Source organism: Balaenoptera ricei, chromosome 12, assembly GCF_028023285.1.
Source record: "Balaenoptera ricei isolate mBalRic1 chromosome 12, mBalRic1.hap2, whole genome shotgun sequence".
Classification (NCBI taxonomy): Eukaryota; Metazoa; Chordata; class Mammalia; order Artiodactyla; family Balaenopteridae; genus Balaenoptera; species Balaenoptera ricei.
The window spans coordinates 61,306,928-61,333,236 of NC_082650.1; the positions used below are offsets into that span (position 1 = coordinate 61,306,928).

The 26,309-nt window shown below is 35.3% G+C and overlaps 1 long non-coding RNA gene across 3 annotated transcripts in view; it reads right to left on the reverse strand.

Annotated features, from left to right (window-relative positions):
* LOC132376356 (uncharacterized) overlaps nucleotides 1–26,309 on the reverse strand; it is a 1,138,994-nt gene that overhangs the window by 832,990 nt on the left and 279,695 nt on the right. For all 3 annotated transcript variants that reach the window (XR_009506280.1, XR_009506281.1, XR_009506279.1), the window contains one exon: nucleotides 13,827–13,933. This is a non-coding gene — a long non-coding RNA (uncharacterized LOC132376356). The remainder of the gene's footprint in view (nucleotides 1–13,826; nucleotides 13,934–26,309) is intronic.

Genomic DNA, 26,309 nt, shown 5'->3' on the forward strand with positions numbered 1-26,309 from the left:
GTAAGATATTATACAAAACAACTAGTCTGAACTTTTCAAAAGCCTCAGAGCAATGAAAAATAAGAAAGGGACTATTTTAGATTAAAAGAAATTAAGACAAGACAACTAAGTGTATTGAATGATCCTTGACTAAATCATGAGTTGAAAAATAAAGCAACTGTAAGGGATATTAATTGGATAATTGGGAAATTTTTAATATGGGCCAATATCAAGTAATATTCTCACATCAATTTTATATTATTTGAATGTAAGAACAGCCTTAAGATAATGAAGAAAAATGTCCTTGTTTTGAGGAGATATATGTTGAAGTATTTAGGGGTGAATTATCATGATATCTGCAACTGATTTTCAAATGGTTCAGCAAATGTATATCCATATATCTGAGAAAGAGAGAGAGAAATGGCAAATATGGTAAATTGGTTAACAATTAGTGAATCTAGATGAAGAGCACATGAGTGCTCATTATAGTATTTTTTTAGTTTATCCATGGGCTTCAAATTTTTCAAAATAAAAACTTGGGAAATTTTTTTAAAAGCAGTATCAATAAACTAACAAAGCATTATGGAATAATTCAGAAATTATCTTAAGCTGTACAAAACTAAGACTATCGAAAGCATCATAATATATTTAACAGTCTCTTAGCACCTAAACAAGAATAATGAAAAAGGAAGCATGTGCCATTTGTTCAGCATATTGCTCTTCCTACTTTAAAGAGATATTCCTATCATAAGTAGGAATACAATTTTCTCAGTTTTCCTCATTGACCAAATATGTGTAATAATTCACAATAATGTTCACTCTTCTGTTAATTCCAGAAGTGTATTGTATATTTTGGAGTAAAGAGAAGTTGGGCTGGGGTCATAAATTTAATGATAGGAAAATCCTAATTAACTTCCACATTGGCATCAGGGAACCCTGGCTTCAAGTCCCACTCCTATTACTCACTAGACATGGAGTCACCATCTAACTTACACAGACTTCCCATTTCTTACCTGTAAAATGTAAATATGAACATCTAGTTCATTCCTGGCTCTGAAGAAGTATAAGTTAAATAATAGATACCATATAATAGCATAATGTCTGGCCAAACAGGGGTTCCATAAATGGTAGTTGAACCTGAATCTGGTATTGTCTAATACAATCAATGGTGTAACATGTTTTTGACACTTGAACTTGTTTCTTTCTATATTAATATAGGCATCAGTGCTATTTGCAAGAGAGGATATGTTGAATTTCATGAGTGTGTACTCCCTAGTAGAGATACATCTTCAATTAAAATTTGTATAAAATGACAGCTCTCAAAATGGCACAAGGCCATATGTAAGCTAATAAGAAATTCTCATCTATAATTGATCCACAAACAGGTTTTTAATTAATGCATTTTTCCAATAGCTATTCAGCTGTGACACTGGTACTATTGAAATTAAAACATTATAAAATATTGTTATCATTCCAAATATATAAATATACCTGAAAATAATTTTACCTCTTATAAATTTACCTCTTGTGGTTCCCCTTCTTTACATAAATATACCCAAGTTGTCAGAATAGAGTCATTTTATACATGAATGAAACAGGTGGTAATCTATTTTGAGGTAGCATATTTTGAGAAATGTCATGGCAGAAAGATCCCCAGTCCCTTTCCCCAAAATATAACAAAAAGGTGCTAATAGTGGATTATTCTACAGACAAGAGCAGCAGTTGAAAAGCCTCTTCCACCTTCAAAAATATTGTAATCATTTGCTTCTCTTTTAAATATGCTCCAGTGGGAAAAGGTATAGAAAAAGAACAGTGGGCATGAGAAGGCAAATCCTCTAATTCACTATTTTTTTAGAGGCTAAAACATACCACATAAATAGTAGACTATAGAACCAAACAGAGTATCTTGAGTGGCTGAGCTGTAGAGGAGACTCCTTCACTCACCTACTCATATCAAATACACACCAGTCTCTGTTTGTAACCATTGATCTGTGTGGACGTTTGTTTTATAATTGAGAAAGAAGAGAAAATTGTATTTGGAGCCTGAAGCTATCAAGTCAGGGGAGACAAGAATAATGAAGAAGATGGCATCTACTCCCTGACTGACCCATCCAGGTATGAGTATCTGTGGTTCCAGAGCTAAAGGTGAGGAGGTGCTGGAACTGTCTTAGGAGATTTACTGTGATTCTCAGAGGGCTTAAAAGACAGAAGATGCTGCAATGTTTTCATGAGAGTCTTCGTGTAACTCTTGACACAAGTGGAATTCTGAGTTGGGGAAAAAGCCTTTCCCTCTGGTGTTTCCCCCGCACTCTGCACTTCTATGGCACTCTAAGAGCCGGCAGCTTTGTGGGCAACCATACCCAGGGAAGATAGGAGGGCCACTGCCAGCCCAGTCAGCAGGTGCAGCTCTGTGAAGCAGCATTGAGGGTGGAGACTGTGAATGGAGAATAACATGGAAGAGAAAGAATATTAGGTCATGTGGGGAAAAAAAATGGGATTGTGAGCACATGTGAGGCCCCCGTCCCATTAATTTTACCACATGCTGCCACTGGATCAGTCTTTCCCAAAGAATCCTTTTATCTTAAAAAAATAAAAATCTTTAGACATTTCCGTACTACAAGGTAAAGAAAGCATTCTAATCACAACCATACAAAATGTGGCTTCAACTAATTCCCATTAATTTTCTCTAAGAACCTTTGTTATAATCAGGGTGTTCCCCAAATATGTTTGCTACTCTCTCCTTCCTCCCAGCCCCTTACCTTTAATCAAAGTATATCATTTCATAAACTTGGTATAGCCTCTCGCTCCCTCTCCGGCTTTTCTAAGTACAAACCAGGTCAACTACCATCAGTCCTATAAACCCATCACAGATTTCCGCAAACCACCTGGATCTACTGCTCCTTCAAAAATATGGCACAAATTGTGCCAAATATCATGCATTGCAAGCTGAAAAAAATTTTGACTGAGACTTCATTTAATTATCTGTTGTTTGGGAACATCTTTTCTTCTGTTGTATGATTTTGTATTTAACCTTTTTGTATTTTATTTTAGTCTGCCCTTTCCATTTAGAAAATAAGTTTCTTGATGTCAGGGTCTGTGTTATTTTCATCTTTGTATCTTCCACAGTGCTTAGGACTGAGAGGTCCTATATAAATATTTTTGGTACATAGGTTGATTCATTTATTCAGCATAGTATTGAGAAAAAAACACGATGGAATATTTGAGGTGACAACTGCACCACATTTTGAGATGTTACCCTATTTCCTCTGTCCAGAAAATCATTTCTAATATTAAATTTCTAGTAATTGAGCTAAAGTCAAATAAGCAGGCCACAGTCTGCTAGAATTTGACAGTAAAAAATTTTCCAATCAACAAGCAAAATTATCAGAGATAAAATGTTCATAGTCACCTCTTCTTTCATCAGGTTTGCCAACACTAAATATATGTCTGACTACATATAAGGTGGAATCTAAACGAGGCGCCATGATCTTCTTTTTATTCCCTACTGTGAATCACCTTAAAGAAATTTAATAACAAAAAATTGCCAGCAAACTTAAGCTCTAAATAAGCTCTTTATATTTATCTTTAAAATGTACTTTTATGTACTAAAATAGAGACTCTTCTCTCCAAGTTCTTCATTGATTAGTCAACCGCACTGGCAGAAAGACCAAAATGTTTTGTTTGGTCTTTCGCCTCCTTATTCACTAAGGATCAAAATTAAAGTCATCACATTAAAACCATCAGCTGCCTAAAACTACTATTTATACAACACAGTCAAAGATTATTAAGAGCTGATAGTTATTAAACATAAATTTACAGAGTGTTTTATTTTAATAGTCTCGTATGCATCAAAAAGCATTGCTCTCTCTTATATGAAGCCTGACCTCTCTTTTATTGTTTTACTAATACATTAACGTTATAAATCCTATGTCATAAAAATGTACAATGGGAAGAAATCTCTTTGTTTACCATTAGGATGAGAAATCAGCCCCACGTTCAATTCAACACATTTCAAGACAAAAAGAAACCACCAATCCCCAACCTCCAGTGCAAGAGAAATTAAGCAGAGAGAGTTGCCTCCGATGTTTTTTAAAACAATATATTAAACTGGATAGATGGGGAGGGAAAGCAAAGAGTTGATTCGCATGACCAGGGTGAAAAGAAAAACAAACATTAGAGTTGCGAAAACATATATTCCATAATAAGTTCTTAAGACTCCCAGGTGCAACATCAGCGGTACTCAAGTCTCGATTTTTATTGTAATCTTGTGGCTTTTTATTTGTAACTTATATGAAAAGAGTCATATTGATTGGGGCAGATTTAACTCAGTAAAACCTATTCTACTGAGAATGTCTGTGCTAGGTGATTTTATCAAGTTCTCTTTTGGTTTCATTTTCTTCCTCATCCCTATTCCCAGAGGAGGCTGCAGCCCAGCTTGCAGAGCAAATTGCCCTAAATTGAGTTCTTTCTCTGGCATAGACAGGGCTGCCTTTGGCTCCTTGGCTTGAAAACTTTATGCATTCTTTTTTTCCTTCTTCCTTAACAATCCCCTTCCCTTTTTCCAATTAAAATGGAGAAGTTTGCACCGGTACCTGCTCCCAATTAAATGAATACTGCATTACCAGCCGCACTCTCGGATCTGCTTTACCCTCCCTTCATTAGCCTTATTCCTCTGAGGCTGCCTGGCTGTCTGCCAGGGACTTATGGCAAGAATTCAAAATCTTGCACACTTTATCCCCTCCAAATCATTCTTGAATATAAGCAGTCTGCTCCTTAGGCCCAGCATGAGAAATCCAAGAACGTGTTCAAAACGGATAGGGGGTGGGGAGGGAGAGAAGAGAAAAATGATTTAAAAGGCTAAATAAAAGCCTATGCAAAGAAAGACAGCTAAGAGAGGCTAAGCTTCCCAGTTAACTGACCTTAGTTTCTTTTTTAAACGCCTGAGTAGGAAGAACAACAAATGACAGTTGTTTCTGTCGTCCATGCTTTGTGTCCGAGTGCCTTCATGCCTACAGGAAGTACATCATCATCTTCACACCTCAGGCATGCCGACTCCCCAACACTCAAATTATGTACCATGACCAAAAAAGCCAACTTCGGAAGCTTAAGCAACTGTTTTATACATACATACATACATACATACATATATATATATATAAAGATCAACATGGAATTTTCCAACAAATGTGAGTGCTATGGGACCACTGCATCAGCCATTCTCAGCTGACACTTGGAATCAGAAAGTATGCATCAAGCTGTCATGAATGATGACTCAGGTGTCAGGCCACAGAAACAAACGGGCATTCAGTGTGCCACCAATGCTCTCTGAAACTGTGCAAATTCCACACACAGAGTCTTTGCACACATTTTAGCAGAATATGTGATCAAATCTTGGCTCTGGTATATATTGTCTGGGTGACCTTGGGCAAGTTATTTAACTTCTCTGAGCCTCATGGTCCTCATTTGTAAAATAGGGATAACTGTATCTAGCACCAAATGCTGTTTGCGGACTAAGTAGAACATGCAAACCACTTAGCACAATTCCTGGCACATGGTACATAGCTAGTGTAAACTCTTATTATTGTTGCTACTAATATTAAGCAAAAATACACCATATGATCTGACAGAACTTTTGGAGCCTTTCCCAGAACATGGCAAGGGCTAAGGACAATTTGTAGATGATTTTTAATTTAACAAAATCAACAATGTGCAATTGATTCTCAGAAGCCAATCCTCGTTTGGCACAGAGCCCAACACAGCTATGACATCCACTAAGGTCATTATTAGATAACCTATCATTTAGTGGTAATTATAAGTCATCAAATTCTTCAAGCACCTTAGAAAATATATAGTCATTGTTGACCTTTTCTAAGGACAATATGTGATTGAACACTTTAAAACAGTCATCACTGAAGTCAATTTGTTTCAGTTCTGAGAATTAACATATAATTTGGTTTATCTCCTAGTGAGAAACTTCCAAGGCACACTATAATGCCACAGTTAACCACTTTAAAAATAATAATAAATAAAAGGAAAACTATAAAAAGCCATAATTACTAAATTTTTTTAAGGACTGTGTTGATGAAAAGACAAAGAAAACATATTTATGAAAGAGGATAAATATTGCAAACAAATTTGTGCTGACCATTTTTATCTCCTACAATAGACACAACACCTTTCTCTCCATGAGCTCCAAAATTATTGCACGATTTATAAGAAATACACTGTGTTGTCTGAGAAACCTAAGGCAGCAGACATATTCTCAATACAGGAAGATACTTTATATGTAACATTTTTTGATTAATCAAATCCAAGTCAAAGGTCCCATAGCACTTTACATAATTATTAGGAATGAAAACATTGAAATCAGGGATATGGAATTATATTCCAGCCTCACCTTTTATTTGCTATGTGACCTCTAAAAACTTACTTAACTTCTCAGACCTTCAATTTCTCAAATATAAAATATGGCAAAATGATGTCATTGTAAGAATTACATTTAAAATGCTTAAGCTACAAGAAGCTCTCTTTTATCATCATCATATCAACACTATGATTATTGTCAAGTTTTTGACTTTTCAAAAATTAGTTCTTAGAAATAGGAAAAGAACAAAATATGAAGCAGAAATTTTGAAACATGTCATTCAGTCTGTCAAATACTGATGGAACTGCACTGAATCCAATATAGGTAATATATTCGCTAGTTCAGATCATGCATATTTGAGGACAGCTAAAATGGGATGGTCTTTTAGAGATGATGGTTTTAAGGTATAGATTGAGAAATCTACCCCATCCAGAAAGTTATCTAAGCAGTTATTTAACTGAAAGACGTAATCACACACCTAGCACATAAGATACAAACAAGGTCACACAGCAATGGCAAAGCCAGGACTTAAGCTCAGGCCTGTCAATTCCAGACAAAGGTGTCTCAAGTGATCTTTACACTCATAATTCAGAGATGTCATATTACCTGGTTACATGAGAAAAAAACTCAATAGGAGAGTATGAAATTTCCCATGGTTGTACTTCCACAGGCACTTCAAAATTACAAAATTAATTTTAAATAAAAATGTATTCTAAAAAAAAAAATGTATTCTAAGCCTCAAGTATCACAAGTATATCCCCTTTAAACCTGTCCTCCTGTTATAAATCCTGTCTTTGTTAATGCTACCGTCCACCCATCTCAGAAACTTGCAGCCATACTGATATTGGGTTGGCCAAAAAGTTCGTTCCAGTTTTTCCATAACATCTTATGGAAAAACCCAAACGAACTTTTTGGCCAACCCAATATTTTTTCCCCCTCAGTAAGTCATTTGTACTGACAATTATATTTCCATAACATTGACCAAAGCTGCATCTTCCCCTCAATTTCTGCTGATACTGCCTTAATTCAGGACCTCATTGTCTTATGCCTGCACTGCTGTAATGGTCTCCCAACTAGTCTCCTTTATCCCAGCTTTCCTACTCACTCCTCATTCTACATTCCACTCTCCACTCCTCCACATTCTCATCAAAATGATCTTCCTAACAGTTTGATTGTGCTAACTCCCCAACTTGAAACCTTCCATCTCATGCAGTCTCTCCTCAGCCAGGCCTCTATACGTCTGTCTCTCCCCATTCTCATCCTCAGTGTCCACTCTCATCTCTCATGCTCTCTGTGTGTCAGCAATTTTCTTTTTCATCTTTGCTCTTTGTTCTTTAGCTTAATGCTATTCTTCCAGTGTGTAATTCTATGATTTTTCCCAGTCTAAATATTCCATTAGTGCTTAAAAAGAAACTTCTATGTAAGTACTATATAGTCCCATTAGATGAAGCTTGTGTCAGTTACTTAGAGAAGTATGTTAAAATCTTTTTGGATTGTGGGTTTGTCAACCTTCCATGTAATTCTGTCCACTTATGCTTTATATTTTTAAAATAATATTATTAGTTATATGTAATTTCTAAATATATAAACATATATATTTTAATATTCCACTTAACTTCATATTAATTTACATGTACTTTGTATAAAAATGATATAGTTATAGCAGATTTCTTTTGGTTAGTATTTATCTGGGATAAATACTTTTACTTTAGTCTTTGCTGTATCTTTACGTTTTAAGTATGAATCTTTAGATAGCATACAACTGGGATTTTTAAAATCGGATTTGACCATTTTTGTCTTTTAATTGCAGAGTTCACTCTATTTTCATTAATTGGGATTACTGGCCTATTTAAATTTATTTCACTTAATTCATGCACCTGAGACTGACCTATTTGATTTTTTTTTCTCTTTTTTCTTTGTATGTCTCCTTAATTCCTTCAAGAAGCATTTCCTGAGCAACTACGATATTGCAGACACTACCTCAGACATTGGTGATCAGGGCTCAAGGGAACAGACAAGATTCTTGTTCTTAAGGATGTTACATTCTAGTGGGAGGGGACAGAGAATGGATAAGTAAACAACTGAATAGTAATATAAATAGTAATGAACATATAAAAAATTGTGTTCTATTCTTATTGTCTTTTTTCAGAAGCTCATTTTTTCTTCCCAGGCTACAAGAGTACCCTTGAGATAGGTCTCTCCTTTTCCCATTTCTCTTCTGATATTACATCTGCCTCACTAATATTTTTATATCATAATTCAAATAATTCTATTCCCTAGCTTAAAACCTTCAGTGTCTCCCCATTGGCTACTCCATTGAGTAAAATACCTTAGCCTGACATTGAAAGTCCTCTGCAAAATGGCTCATCCTCCATTTTCTAGCTCTTCCTTTCATACATCCTTACGTATCCTCTACTCTACTCTCTAGCCAAATAAATTGCTTACTTCCTATTTCCAAACACATCTTGTTATTGTTTTCTCTGCCTCTTACTCTACTTTCTCATCCCTTTCCATTTGATTCTATCATTTCTGCCATTCTTTAAAGAACATTTTAAAAGCTACTTCCCCAAAAAACACCCTTCATGATTCCGTATATTTGTGGGCTCTGCATCTTTTGAACTTCATAGCACTCATTATTTTTTACCTTTTTAAAGGACATCATTCTATATTTTTTCACTTATTATAAGATTTTTATTGAAGTATAGTTGATTTACAGTGTTTCAAGTATACAGCAAAGTGATTCAGATATACATATATACATATATATTCTTTTTCAGATTCTTTTCCATTATATATTATTACAAGATATTGAAAATAGTTCCCTGTGCTATACAGTAGGTCCTTGTTGTCTATATATTTTATATATAGTAGTGTATATCTGTTAATCCTAAATTCCCAATTCATCCCTCCCCCCCTTTCCCCTTTAGTAACCATAAGTTTATATTCTATGTCTGTGAGTCTATTTCTGTTTTGTAAATAAGTTAATTTGTATCATTTTTTTAGATTCCACATGTAAGTGATATCATATGACATTTGTCTTTCTCTGTCTGACTTACTTAGTATGATAATCTCTAGGTCCATCCATGTTGCTGCAAATGGGATTATTTCATTCTTTTTTATGGCTGAGTAGTATTCCATCATATATATATATATATATAATATATTAATGTAAGCTTCTTAATGGCAGGATTTTTTTTTTCTTATTCATTTTGATTTCCAAACAGTGTTAAGTAAAATGTCCTGGAGATAACACATGAGCAGTAAATAACTCTTGAATTAAATTAACAATTGTGTCTAAGCCTGGCCACCACCTTATACCATCCATCATTATCCCAAGTGGCAAAAATATTTGGATAAATGCCCGTAAATGACCAACAAATAAAAAACTATGTTGCTTCATTCTGAAGAAAATTGTTTTGAAAGTAAAACACCTCAGATGATTAAATAGCCTCAGTTAAATTGTGAAAATTAAGTAAGCAATAGAAATATATGAAATATATCTATACTTAGTTCCAGTAATGAGTAAAAGTATATTTTGCTTGTTAGGAATGGGAGAGATAGGAAGCAGAGAAGAGGAAAAAACTGGAGAGTAAGTACTTTAGATATGAGATGTTAAGAGTTCCTTGGAGATGTAGGTAAATTATTAATATATTTATTCATCATTTTTCAGTAAACATGTATGGAGCACTTACTACATGCTAAGCACTGTGCTAAGCCCAGGGAGTACAAAGATGAATAAGGTTTAATATTTGCTATCAAGAAACTGAAGCTTAGTGAGAAAAAGATAAATAAACAGATAGAGGAAAATGTAGCAAGTGTTACAACAGAAGGATCTGTGAAGTACAACTGGAGAACTTAGGCAGGAGGCTCTGTAAAGGTTTCAGGTGAATTAGCTCTTCTACTGAGAAAACAGCATGAGAGCTAGGAAGGGCAGGCCTTTATGCTTTCAGAGTATTTATGCCCTCTTTTACTTGCAGGTATTGTAATGATAAATTGATAATATTCTAAATAGTATTTTTTTTAAAAGATTTTATTTATTGATTGATTGCTATGTTGGGTCTTCGTTTCTGTGCTAGGGCTTTCTCTAGTTGCGGCAAGCGGGGGCCACTCTTCATCGCGGTGTGCGGGCCTCTCACTATCGTGGCCTCTCTCGTTGCGGAGCACAGGCTCCAGATGCGCAGGCTCAGTAGTTGTGGCTCACGGGCCTAGTTGCTCTGCGGCATATGGGATCTTCCCAGACCAGGGCTCGAATCCATGTCCCCTGCGTTAGCAGGCAGACTCTCAACCACTGAGCCACCAGGGAAGCCCCTAAATAGTATTAATGTCACACCATGGAGGTATCACTATCTTTTGCATATACTGCTTTAAGATATTTCATGAACTTCTGATTACGCATGACAGTGGATGCACATATTTATTTACTCCTCACCCTTGCAAAACCACACTAAACTGACAGCGAGTGAATTTTAAACTTATAAATCCATAAGGATGAAAAGAATAGGAGAGGAGAAGATACTATATAAGCAATATCAAAAACATTTCTGAAATGTTGGAAGATAGGTGGATGAATGGTAACTGCTTAGCAAACCAGATAAAGCTGAAACTTCAACCTGAATTGAAAGAAGCCAATAGGAAGCTGCCAATTTTACCTCAAAAGCCCAGAAAATCTTAGGATATGAAAATACCAGGTATCTCTGACGGTGAGATGTTAATACAATGAGGAAAGGATATATTAATAACACAAGAGAATTAGTTGAAAGTTCACTCTAAAAAAAAATTAGATGGTAGATCCTTTCCCTGACCCCAACAGAAGATCTAAAGTTTGCACTCTGTAGAAGTTTGTACAGCAGAAGAGATGTTCTATTGAGTAACAGAGGATGAAAGGCAAATCCCTGTACTGAATGGTAAGACCTGCAAGTCATTTTCTGGTTTACTTCCCAGAACATAGACCTCTAGGTTTTTACCCTCCAAGCATGAAATTGGAGAAGTCTTCTTTAGAGAAACTGAAAGGCCCAGAGAAAACATGTACATGTATGAGATTTAGGGTCTCTCAATTAAAAAGCCATGTTGCCACCTTACTGTAATAAACCTCACCAATTAATACATCCCTGTAATAATGGTTTTCCAAGTAATTATGAGACCCCTTATTCTCAAATATAGGAGATAGCCAAGGATAACCTAACATATGGAGAAATCTTCTAGCATGAAAAAGAGAAACCAAAACATAGACTATGGAATCTGAATGGGGTCAGGTTTCTGGACAGAAATAGGAAAACTAAAAGATAATGAAGGAGGACTTGAATGTTTAGAGGGGAAATTATTTCCAATCTAAAATTCAGTACCTAGCCAATGTACTTAAAGAATATAAGTAGAAATCAAGTATATTTATAGAATAAGAAAATTCTAGTATATTCAAGGCCACAAAAAATTTACCTCCTATGTATTCTCTTCAGGAATCTTCTGGAAAATGAACTTCATTGAAAAGTTGGCAGTAAACCAAGAAAGAGAATCAGAAAAGAAGGAGCCAGGAAAAAAATAAAAAGAATGTCCCAGGATAATGGTGAGGGCTCTAGGATGGACATCTACAAGAAAAAATAATGTCTGAAAGGACTGACAGGGAAACTGATTCACTTAACACAGATGTGCCTATCAAAACAGAGAATGCTTACAGAAAGTAAACTCAATATATCTGATGTATTAAAATGGAAAAGGGTGATGGTTGAGGAATAAACACACAAATTATCAAAGTGAGAAGATTTTGGAGATTGAAAAAGTGACTCAATGTGTTCAATGACTGATCGGAAAGAAAATTCCATCACTTTTAAATATTTAAAGCATGGTTGCAGGAAACTCTAAGAAAATAAAAATTTTAAATCAATTCCACTGACAAAGTTTTGCTAATTGATTTATTTGAAAGCTCTTGAAATACACTGACATACCTCTTCAATGATAGCTAGAGTACGGAGAAAGGATTGTTGCCTGTTAAAGGTGTCATTTGTACCTGATTCTAATTACTGAAATAAATGTCATAAATGTGCCTCTCTCTTAAAAATTGTGGAGCAAAATAGGAGAATGAGCTATATCATATTTAACCTTTCTCCTAAAATTAAAACTGGCTAGAAATTAAAATTCTTGCTGTAACTGTTAGGCCCCGTGAGATGCCCTAGAAGTCTTATAATAAAACTTCAACTTGGGCTAATTTGAATGGCTACCTATTCCCTGCAACAATCTCTAACTGGTATGTGTAATAAAATATAAGCCATATAAATTGAACAAGATTTCATGGGAAACTTCCTCAGCTTAGCTATTTAGTGATTGTTCTTTACTTAAGAGTACTTGATTACATTTTCATTCCTACAGGAAGAGTCTACAAGTATAAAACAAAACTCTTTCTTCTTCACCTCAATCTAGCCTCAACTCAAATCTTCCCAAAGCCCTTCAGACATACTAGCTCATGAACTCAAATTCATCAAGAAGCCTGGCTGTTGTGGGAAACTGGTCTTCTGCTTTGGGTAAATCAAAGGAGGAGAAAGACAAAAAATTATATAGTGGGCCAGGAATGCACAATAGGCTCAGTGTCCAGCTAAGAAGTGAAATAAATTTACTCAGTAAAAACAAGAAGCAACCCCTTATTTTCAAACATAATCTCTTTAAGTTTACATGGAATTAGTCAAATTGTACTATTTACCCAAATTAAATAAATTTGACTAGCTTATTATTCAGCCCCCTCCAGTTTCCAACAAACAAAGCAAATGCTCATCTCAAGGCAATGAAAACTCAACTGGCTCAAAATTCACAAACTTACATCTGAAGTCATCATCTGAATCTCTAGAAATAAAAAAACATAAAACCTAATATTCTCTCCAACAGGAATAATGATTTTGTCTCCCCAAACTAACTTACCTTGAAAATAAAAATAATCATTTGAACAATGTTCATATAGCACAGATATATACAACAGTTCCAAAATTAATTTCCTGAGTCATTAAAAGTTTTAAATTGTAGTTGTAACCACTAGCTTAACTAGTGAATCTTTCAAAGTTTTGGGTTTCTTTTGAGATGATAGTAACCTGCCTCAGGGGCAAAGAGAAGGGATCCTTAATATGTTATCTTCTTAAAACCTAGATGAAAAGGATGCTAGTCTGCACTGGGAAAATTTCATTTGTGAATAAATATATGGTCTATCATTTGGTAATTTTTAAGCTATTTGATAACTACATTGAAAAATTATCTTTGCTTCTTACTGAGTTAAATCTCTCAGATTTAATTCATTCATGTCCATCAAAGCCTTTCTAGGGCAAAGAATGAACCTGCACACGTAAGACAATTCCAATAAAGATATTTTCTAAACTTAACCAAACACTGCTCCTCCTTCCTCAACCTGAAACTACAGGGTAAATTCATTCCAATACAACCATTATAAAATCATTTTAGAAGACCCTTGACAACAGTAAAATTGACCTCATTATTTCAGTGTACTCACACATTTTGTTCACAGGCTCAGGACATAAGGACTCAAAACCACCTCTGATGCTTTCTGACAGATTGGAGATGAACTGGATTCCACAGGGGTGCACACGCCAAGGACATCTAGAAGCCAAATGACAAAAAATTAACATCTCCAGATTCTGTCTGTGCAGAATCAGGAGCAACTCTGAGATTTTTAAACTCTGAGTGTACCATCAAGGGAGTCAAGTCCATTTTTTGTTAAGCTTTGTTATGTTCCAAGATTTCATCAAAAATAGCATCGTATTCTGAAACCAGTTTTTCTATATCAAAAACTTAACTCTATTATTGTTTATATTAGTCTCAGTTTTTATTTCAAGAGGGACAGAATTTCAGACAGGGTGTTGGCTTTTTATGAAAATTTATTCAAACATTTAATGAATTTTGTAACTAGAACTTTAATTCATTCACAGAAAGAATATCATAAGACCATATAACATAATAGTTAAGAAGACAAGCTTTGAAGAGTTGGTATCAGTTGAGTGGGAGTCTGGTTTTTAAAGGTAAAATGAGACTAACACTAGTATCTATTTCATGATGGGAATGTTAAGATTAAACTTATCACAGTACCCGGACACATAGTGTTTAGAAATGTGAGATTTATTACTCTGATTATTAGTCCCCATTCACTCAAAATTCACACATACTTAAGAACCATTCTTACCCCCTTTGCAGGTATTCTACTCTTTTTAATTAATGAAAGCAGTTATTGTAGGAGATTGCCCCATAGCCAAAAGGGGAAAAGTAGAAAGCTTTAACTGTAAGGCAAAGAACTTTCAACAAGCTCAGAAATTACCTCAAAACTCAAAACCAACATCAAAAGTCAGTAGCAGAGTCCCCAGAAATGAAAACAAAACAGTTGCACAGCAGTATGTAACATCGGGTGAAAGTGGCAAGACCAAGTGTTAGGAGCTGCACTATGTCCTGTCAGTTTCCTCTTCCTCATGCAATGTCACTAGACAGGTATAGTAGACTCTTTAGTTCTGTCTTGGCCTGGGTTTCCTTCAAATCAGAATCAAAGAAAATGCCAATGAGTGAGTAATTTATTTGAATGCAATTCCAGGAAGTATGATTAAGGGGTAAGGGAAGTGAAAATAGGAGAGAAAATAAATAAAGATATATTATCAAGTCAGTGCCATTATTAGCAACTGACTGTTTAATTTAGCAAGACTTTCTGAGAAGCCTTATGAAACTGACTTCAGAACCATGTCCACAAGGGAAGAAAAGGAGAAGCATTCATCCAAGTTCCCATTCCCCAGAGATCAAGGATCACTCAATGCTGTCACCTCCCATGCAATTCCAAGTTGTTCATACATGAATGTCAAACAAGTTCCCACAGGTGGTCTTATGCCATGTGTGGTAAGGCATTATTAATTTTAATCTACATGAAGTAAATCAAAGCCTGAATGCAACTGATAGCGATAGCCATGGTTGGAATAAGTGTTGAGGATTTAAAATGATGAGCAAAGAGTTCAGCAAACAAAAATCAGCCAATGTTAATACATCACATTAATAGAATAAAGGAAACCAAAGCACATGATCAAATCAATTGATGCAGGAAAAGGGTTTTACAAAACCCAATACCCTTTAATGATAAATGTATTCAACAAACAAGGAATAGAAGAAAATTTGATGGTAAATAAACAAGATAAAGGACATTTTTGAGAAATACACAGTCAAAATTATACTCAATGATGAAAGATTTAAAGTTTTCCATCTAAGATCAAGAACAAGATTAGAATGTCCCCTTTCACCTTTTCTATCCAACATTGTACTAGAAGCTCTAGCTATAGTAATTTGGCAAGGAAAAAAAAATGGTGCCCAAATTTGAAAGGAAGGAGCAAAATTATTTTTGCTCACAGATGGCATGATCCTACATACAGAAAATCCTAAATAATCTACAAAAAGTCTATTAGAGCTAATAAACATGTTCAGCAATAGTTCACTGTAAAGATCAACACACAAAAATCAGTTATAATTCTATATACTAGCAATTAACAATGTGAAAATGAAATTAAGAAAATTATTTTATTCACAATAGCATCCAAAAATGAAATAATTAGGAATAATGTTAACCAATGAGGTGCAAGTTTTACACTAAAAATTACAAAACATTGTTGAAAGAAATTAAAGACTTAAAGTAAATAAATTGAAAAATATCCTATGTTCATGGATTTGAAGACTTAATATTGTTAAGATAGCAATACCACATAAAGCAATCCACAGATTCAATGAAATCCCTATATAAATCCCAATGACATGTTTTGCAAAAATGAAAAAGCTTGTCCTAAAATTCATATAGAAATAAATTGAACATGAATAGCCAAACCAATCTTGAAAAGGAAAAACAAAGTTGAAGGACTCACACTTCCCAATTTCAAAACTTACTCCAAAGCTATAGTAATCAAAAAAAATGTGGTACCAGCATAAGGATAGACACATAGAGCAATGAAATAGAATCTAGAGTCCAGAAATAAACTATGGTTAATTATTTTTTGACAACGGTGCCAAGACCATTCAGTGGGGTTGGGAGAGGACTTTTCAACAAATGTTTTTGGGTAAATTGTATCCAAATGCAAAAGAATGAGTTTGAACCCTTATTTAACAACATATGTGCAACTCAAAATGAATCAAACACCTGAATGTAAGAGCTAAAACACTAAAACTCTTAGAAGAAATATTGGGGTAAATGTTCATGACCTTGTATTTGGTAATAGATTCCTAGATATTACACCAAAAACACAAGCAACAAAATAAAAAATAGATAAGTTGGACTTCATCAAAATTAAAAACTTTTGTGCATAGAAGAACACCAACACGAAAGTGAAAAGGCAACCTACAGAATAGGAGTAAATATCTGCAAATCATAAAGCTGGTAAACACATACAACACAACACATGCATGTAAATAAATGTTGATAGTAGCACTACTCACAGTAGCCAAAAGGTGGAAACAAACCAAATGTCAATCAGCTGAAGAATGGGTAAACAAAATATGGCATATGCATAAACTGAAACATTATTCAGCCATAAAAATTTTAGAATGAAGTACTGATAACGTGACAATGTGGATAAACCTTAAAATTATGCAAAGTGAAAGAAGCCAGATACAGAAGGTCACATTCTGTATGATTCTATTTATAAGAAATATCCAGAATAGGTAAATCCATTGACAGAAAGTGGATTAGTGGTTCCTGGGCAATAGGGGAATGGGTCCCAGCTGTTTAATGAGAACAGTGTTTCCTTTTGAGGTAATGAAAAATTTTGGGAATAAGATAGAGGTGATAGTTGCACAATATTGTGGATTGCCACTGAACTATACAGTTTAAAATGGTTATTTTTATGTTATGTGAGTTTCACCTCAACTTTTTTAAATGACTCACAAAAACATCTAGAATAGTTCTCAGTCCTCAGACTGCTATAGGTCTAGCTAACTGAAGTCATGTCACAGTCAAAGCAGATAAGTATGTTTCCTGAGTACAAGAGAGATTGAGGGGATATAGAGAGAAGTAAATATGTTGGGCGGTCTAAGTAAATTACCTGAAGCTGCTCCTATCAGCCTAAGGTTTTGCCAAAGGTCAAAGTTAAAAACTTTTTAACTGAGTCACCTTGGGTCAACAGAATTCCTCTGCACTTGTCAGTCTCTCTGTCTGAACCTAAATTATCCATAATATTCATCACTTATTCATGTGCTATTTTAGGATACTGTCTACATTTTCTGGCAGATAAGAAATAATATCTCTAAACAAGCTTATTTAAGCCAATGAACAAGGAGAAAAATCAAAATGGGAAGAGAGTAGAGGATAACTTTTGGATCTGAAATTATATAATTATAACTGGAGTTGACTGCACAAAGAGCTGTATAGTTTTCTCAATAAATAAATCAACTTCTGAAAACAGAAATAATATATAAACATGTGCATGGGGGATGGCAGATTGTGTAAGTAATACTTAAGAATACAAGCATACTATCACATCTTTACTCTCCTCTACACTAACATATCTCATTTATACTCTACTTAATTTATTTACTTTAACAGATAATATTGAGTCCTGCCCAATTTTAAAAGCAGTAATTTTCAACATTTCTCACCACATCTTCATATGGATCCAAAGTCAGGTAGCTCCAAGACAAGTTAATCAATACCCTTTTTAAGCTAATGAAAAGTTTTTAAAAATTGTAACAGTGAAAACAGACATACATAGACACATACACCAATGACTGCTTAGTGGAAGTGTGGAATCTCTCTTTTCACTGCCCCTCTCTTCTTTAACCTGCTGCTTGACAAAAATTCCTCGTAAGATTCAAAGGGGAAGTGTGAGTAACACTGCAGATAACCAGGAGTTCTAGAGAAATAACCCATTTCTGGCTAGAGAAGGGAATTGTTAAATCCACAAGTCTCCTAGGATACCTTCATAGACTTCCTGAGTAGAACCACTCTCTCTCCTTTGACCAAGTCAGAATAAACTTCTAAAGAGATATTCTGGAAGTCCCTTTGATCTTAGTGAGCTTGAAGGCCCCTCCCCCTTTGCACTCACTATACGGCTAATGATCCTCTTCCCCTTTCTTTTGGGAAAAAAATGAAATAAAATTTGCGACTGTCATCCACTGTTCTTAAATGACATAGTAATGTTGGTGTGTCCTTACAAAATAAATTATAACCATGACAGCAAAAGTAGAGAGCATGCAATGTTTGCTAAATTCCTATATGAAGTCTCTATTTATCCAAGAATCACACTTGTTTGCTGTTTTAATATTTGTCTTAGAGAATAGAGAAACTATGTAAGGTTGAATGGTAGTCCCCAAAAAGTTATGGCCATGTCCAAATTTCTAGAACTTGTGAATGTTACCTTATTTGGAAGAAGGATCTTAGTAAATGTGATTAAATTAGGATCTTGAGATGAGATTATCCTGGATTACCAGGGTGGGCCCTGAATCCAATGACAGGATCCAATCAGTATCCTTATTAGACTGAAGAAGAAAAGACATATGACAGAGAAGGCAATGTGGTGATGGAGACAGAGATTGGAGGTATGTGGTCAAAAGCCAAAGAAGTCAAGGAATGCCTGGAGCCACCAGAAGCCAGAATAGGCAAGGAAGAATTCTTCCCTAGAGCTTTTGGAGGGAGCACAGCCGTGCCAGCTGATGCCTTGATTTTGGACTTCTGTCTTCTAGAACTGTGAGATAATAAATTTCCATTATTTTGTGTCACCAAGTTTGTGGTAATTTGTTACAGCAGCCTAGGAAAATGATACAGGAAACATCCCTTTGTGCCTTAATGAGATGAAAAGTCTGTGGCCCTCATTTCTTCTTCAAGGGGAAATACCCTCCCTTGGAAGCATCTGTCTAGTAGTGACCATAGGACTTGGCTGTAGGTTGAGGTAAAACTCCTCTGTGCCTATGCCTGCAACCAAACTTAACAAGACTAAATCTTAGTCAAGACATAATCTTAGCAAGACTAAGATTATTCAGATCACATTTGAGCTCTGAATAACAATGCCTTGGCTGAGAAGGAAAGGATAATAAAAAATATATTTGACCTCTCTCTGCTTTTTATAATGCTGAAACTTCCATCTCACTGTATATTTAAAAATAAAAGTGGGGATAGGTCAAATATGAGGGTCAACTCTCTTTCCCAAGAATGTAAAACAAGAACTAACTTCCTCAACTCCCAGAAGCCACAATTCTACAGACACCAGCAGTCAGTTTTTAGCAATCTTCCCACAGGTCATCAAGTATCACCGTGCTTGGACCCCAGTGTAAGACTCCTTGGAGCTCCTTTTCGGTGGCTGTTTTTATCTACCCAAGTAGCTTATTATAAGAGAAAAATCTATTTATGCCTCTCTCTCAACTGTTGCAGGAAGAGGAGGACACTTTGAGAGTATATGTGTGTGTGTGTGTGTGTGTGTGTGTGTGTGTGTGTGTAAGTCGTATAGTAAGTGATAACTTGCCAAATATCACAGAGTACACAGAGGACTACACCAGTATTTTGAACCCATGTTATATGACCATAAATCCTGTATTCTTTCCACTATACTGCACTCTATAAATGTGGCCACTGGTTAAAAATAAGAGGCAAAAAGAGGTGTATTCATTTTAAATTTAAGATCTAGGAACAGCTAATAGCTTTTTAAAATTTGGGTCCATGCAACCTGGAAGAAATGGACAAATTCTTAGAAAAGTACAATCTTCCAAGACTGAATGAGGAAGAAATAGAAAATATGAACAGACCAATCACAAGCACTGAAATTGAAACTGTGATTAAAAATATTCCAACAAACAAAAGTCCGAGACCAGATGGCTTCACAGGTGAATTCTGTCAAACATTTAGAGAAGAGCTAACACATATCCTTCTCAAACTCTTCCAAATTATAGCAGAGAGAGGAACACTCCCAAACTCATTCTACGAGTCCACCATCACCCTGATACCGAAACCAGACAAAGATGTCACAAAAAAAGAAAACTACAGACCAATATCACTGATGAACATAGATGCAAAAATCCTCAACAAAATACTAGCAAACAGAATCCAACAGCACATTAAAAGGATCATACACCATGATCAAGTGGGGTTTATCCCAGGAATGCAAGGATTCTTCAATATAGACAAATCAATCAATGTGATACACCATATTAACAAACTGAAGAATAAAAACCATATGATCATCTCAATAGATGCAGAAAAAGCTTTCAACAAAATTCGATACCCATTTATGATAAAAACTCTCCAGAAAGTGGGCATAGAGGGAACCTACCTCAACATAAAGGTCATATATGACAAACCCACAGCTAACATCTTTCTCAATGGTGAAAAACTGAAACCATTTCCTCTAAGATCAGGAACAAGACAAGGGTGTCCACTCTCACCACTACTATTCAACATAGTTTTGGAAGTTGTAGCCATGGCAATCAGAGAAGAAAAAGAAATAAAAGGAATCAAAATCAGAAAAGAAGAAGTAAAACTGTCACTGTTTGCAGATGACATGATGCTATACATAGAGAATTCTAAAGATGCTACCAGAAAACTACTAGAGCTAATCAATGAATTTGGTAAAATAGCAGGATACAAAATCAATGAACAGAAATCTCTTGCATTCCTATACACTAACAATGAAAAATCTGGAAGAGAAATTACAGAAACACTCCCATGTACGACTGTAACAAAAAGAATAAAATACCTAGGAATAAACCAACCTAAGGAGAAAAAAGACCTGTATGCAGAAAACTATAAGACACTGATGAAAGAAATCAAAGACGATACAAGTAGATGAAGAGATATACCATGTTCTTGTACTGGAAGAATCAACATTGTGAAAATAACTATACTACCCAAAGCAATCTACAGATTCAATGCAATCCTTATCAAACTACCAATGGCACTTTTCACAGAACTAGAACAAAAAGTTTCACAATTTGTATGGAAACACAAAAGACCCCGAATAGCCAAAGCAATCTTGAGAAAGAAAAACAGAGCTGGAGGAATCAGGCTCCTGGACTTCAGACAATACTAGAAAGCTACAGTAATCAACACAGTATGGTACTGGCACAAAAATGGAAATATAGATCAACGGAACAGGATAGAAAGCCCAGAGATAAACCCACACACATATGGTCACCTTATCTTTGATAAAGGAGGCAAGAATATACAATGGAGAAAAGACAGCCTCTTCGACAAGTGGTGCTGCAAAACCTGGACAGCTACATGTAAAAAAATGAAATTAGAACACTCCCTAACACTATACACAAAAATAAACTCAAAATGGATTAAAGACCTAAATGTAAGGCCAGACATTCTAAAACTCTTAGAGGAAAACATAGGCAGAACACTCTATGACATAAATCATAGGAAGATCTTTTTTGACCCACTTCCTAGAGTAATGGAAATAAAAACAAAAATAAACAAATGTGACCTAATGAAACTTAAAAGCTTTTACACAGCAAAGGAAACCATAAACAAGACAAAAAAAACAACCCTCAGAATGGAAAAAATAATTGCAAATGAAGCAACTGACAAAGGATTAATCTCCAAAATATACAAGCAGCTCATGCAGCTCAATATCAAAAAAACAACCCAATCCAAAAATGGGCAGAAGACCTACATAGACATTTCTCCAAAGAAGATATACAGAATGCTAACAAACACATGAAAGTATGCTCAACGTTACTAAACATTAGAGAAATGCAAATCAATGCCACAATGAGGCATCACTTCACACCGCTTAAAACAGTCATCATCAAAAAATCTACAAACAATAAATGCTGGAGAGGGTATAGAGAAAAGGGAACCCTCTTGCACTGTTGGTGGGAATGTAAATTGATACAGCCACTATGGAGTATGGTATGGAGGTTCCTTAAAAAACTAAAAACAGAACTACCATATGACCCAGCAATCCCACTACTGGGCATATACCCTGAGAAAACCATAATTCAAAAAGAGACATATACCACAATGTTCATTGCAGCACTATTTACAAGAGCCAGGACATGGAAGGAACCTAAGTGTCCATCGACAGATGAATGGATAAAGAAGATGTGGCACATATATACAATGGAATATTACTCAGCCATGAAAGGAAACGAAATTGAGTTATTTGTATTGAGGTGGGTGGACCTAGAGGGTGTCATACAGAGTGAAGTAAGTCAGAAAAAGAAAAACAAATACCGTATGCTAACACATATATATGGAATATAAAAAAAAAAAAGGTTCTCATGAACCCAGGGGCAACACAGGAATAAAGACGTAGACGTAGAGAATGGACTTGAGGACACGGGGTTGGGGGAAGGGGAAGCTAAGACGAAGTGAGAGAGTAGCACTGACATATGTAAGCTACCAAATATAAAATAGATAGCTAGTGGGAAGCAGCTGCATAGTACAGGGAGATCAGCTCGGTGCTTTGTGACCACCTAGAGGGGTGGGATAGGCAGGGTGGGAGGGAGGCTCAAGAGGGAGGGGATATGGGGATATATGTATACATATAGCCGATTCACTTTGTTATACAGCAGAAACTAACACAACATTGTAAAGTAATTATACTCCAATAATGATGTAAAAAAAAATTGGGGTCCATGAAATAAATCAATAATGTGTCATTTCCTAATGAACTTCCTTAATCTGCTAATCAAGACATATGTAATATGAGCCCGTTTTCCAAAGATCTATGTTCTTGTTTCCACTGTGTTCAAAACATAATTTATTCATTTTAAACAGGAGTCATATTTTGTTCCCTGCTCCTTTCCCTGCTATAAGAGATGATCATATATATATACTGTATACATACTCCTCTCAACATAGCTACAAAAGGCAATTAAACTGGGTTTAATCATTTTACTGTTTTGTTTGCAGCCTCCAATGGAACCAGGCTATGTGTGTACCCCTTTTTATGGGATCTTACCGATATCAGAAAGGAATAATTATTCATTGATTAAGGCACAGTAAATCTCCTACACACTAAGGATAATTTATTGAGCTATAAAACCACTGTGCAATCACTTTTCTGCTATTGTTCATTTACACACAAGAAGAAAATTATAGATAACACTTAGAAAAAAAGAATACTGACCCTAAGGAATATTCTGTGTTTATTTTAGATTAAGAGCTACTGAAAATCCACCGGTACAACACCAATGTTACACACACACACACTTTTATTATCAGTAATGTCCTCATTTTATTCAGTGATGATTCAGTGAAAGAAAAGTAATATTAAACAGCCTGAAAATATAGTGCGTCAGAAGTTAAGTTTATGCCTTGCACCTGAGGTAAAGACAACTATAAAAGAAATGCATTGTATATTTGACTCTGCAGCAAGTGAGTACAAGGCTAAAACAGGTAATACTTATTTAAAGTTTCTTGCTGGAGGTATAGTACGTGCAAATGAAGAATTATCATTACTGAGTAAACAACCATTTACATTATATGGTTACACTGTACACTTGAGCCCTATGAAAAAATAATAAATAAGAAAAAACTATGCTCTTTTAATAGACCTCAGAGCTAAAATGGAAAATAAACTCACAGAATTGAAATAGATGAATGTTAACTACTTTTAAAGACATATTTGACATCTCACATAAACATAAATTCATTCCTTTAGACTTCAACACATATTAACTGCACCCACAGCCAGGCACTGGAGAAACAGAAGTGAATGGGAGAGATAAAATGCCTTCCTGGATGTCTAATAGGACTTAATGCATAAGTCTTTAAGAGTATGTATGTACACCAAAAAAAAGCAAAGATGAAGAAGCATAGAATGATGAAGGAAGTGCTGAGAATTTCTTGGTGACCCACTAGGCTCCAGTATACAATGATACCTACAAAGCTAACAATATCAACAATTCCTATATTTTCATGTAGCTACATTGAGGTATAGAATACATCATACCTTCCATCTCTACTAGTAATCCTGGATCTTGGATCTCATATACCCACTATACTACTGCCATCCAAATTTGCTTTAGTTCTAACCCAGAGTAGGAAAAGAGAAAATAGTGACTATCTTTGGCTGATCAGCTGCTTCCAAAATCCTTGATAACATCCTTGGACACAGAAAACCATGCCTCCGAATCCCACTTAAGCTCTAGGTTATTCTTATTGCTCAGGTATTCTGCGAATCACACAAAGGAAGTCTTCATTTCTCAGCCCTCCTTGCAGTTAGAAGGGGTCGTGTAACTGAGCCAAGGCCAATGGAATGTGGATGGAAATGTTGTATACCACTTCAAACCCTGGCCCCTAAAGCTGGCTGCACAAGATACTACCCTCTTTTTTTCTATTCACTGCCTGTGAGACAGCAAGGTGAGCTTGTACCTACATGCTGAAGATAGCAGCATTACAGCAGAAGAAGCTTCTGGATCCCTGAATGACTATATGGCGTAAAAATTTCTGTACTTTTTCATCATGGACCAGGAACAAAGAGTGTCCTCTTTAGTCCTTGGTCACTTCAAAATAGTTTAGCAATCAAATTCTTAAAACTTAATAACCAACATCATGCTATGCTTATCTGTAAGGAATTAAGATACAAAAGAAATGAGAGTAGAAAGAAGACATAACTCATTTGTCAAAAGAAAAGCAAGTTGAAAGCTGGCACTCTTTCTTTGAGGCACAGAATTGTTCTTTTCTAAACTCATATTATAACATATGCAATCCTCCACCACCCCCATCACCATCACATCACTATCAACCCTACCTCTACTCTCTGTCTCAATTACTGGACCGTCCTACACTGTTGCTGTTGTTTTCTAACAATTTATGTCCTGCCAGACCCAACTCTCAAATCATCTTCATAGTAAATCTTCTCCATGTAACCTCCCCATCCTTTGATTGCTTCCTCTCTGCACCCCCTGGCATCTATACTTACTCCATTCAAGTGAGGCAACTATATGTCACTTATTGGATTCCCCTGTGAATACCGCAAAGGCAAGAATCCCCGTCTTTGGAATTTCCAACATCCAGCCTAGAACTGTGCCCAGAGTAGGTACTTATAAATATTTATTGAATCCATTCTTAGTAAGTGACTTATTACTATTTAATATAGTTTTTGTTTCAAACTTTTATTTTTGTCTTTCCAATAAGATTTCAAGTTGCTTGAAGCCAAGGCTGTATTATGTACCTTTATCCCCCACAAGCCTACTTCTGTGTTGTCATGCATTAAGTAGATAACCAAATAAATATATTAAACAACCATGTGGAATTCACTCTTTATGTTTTTCGAATGCTCAGAGAATTGTTAGAAAATTAAAGTCTATTTGGGGGAAAAAAGAAAAATGTACATTCTACAGTTATGTATAACTTTACCTCTAATTCTGAGACATCTTCCTGGGCCATTGGTAGAAATAAAATGTAAGAAATCTTCAGGAACAGGTACAGAAAGAGCATTCCTAAAAATGTCCTATTATTTCAGGCAAAAAACTTTTAAAAATAGGCCTTCTTTACTTTTATAACGGTTGCATAATTAACCTCCTACCAGAAAGTTATCACCTTATAAATACAATTTTATTTCTCATTATTTGTAACACTAGCCATTTCTCCTTATATTACCCTATATTTGCCTACCACATAAGCATTATCATGCATTAGTAAGGGTATCCCTGTTATGAGGAAAAAAAAGTATCTCAAGCTACCTTAGTTTACACTTCTTGAGATCATCAAAATTTCATGTGTTAATTCCTTGCTGCCTTATCTACCTCTGATTTTAATTTGGATTCCTATATAGATATGCCCATAGAAAGGGGTATTCACGGGTAGATGAGTATTTCAGTACACATGATAGTAAATTGTTCATTTACCCTAATAAATTGGCATTCTAAGATATTCATCAATAACTGTGAAATTTGTTAAATGTGTTTTTGCACAAGGACATCGAGCCACTGGCTACATGCTGACAATGTGAAACAGAGTTAACTGGACAAAGTAATACCACCCAATGTGGAGCACCATGTTGGCCATCCAAGGTTCCTCTTG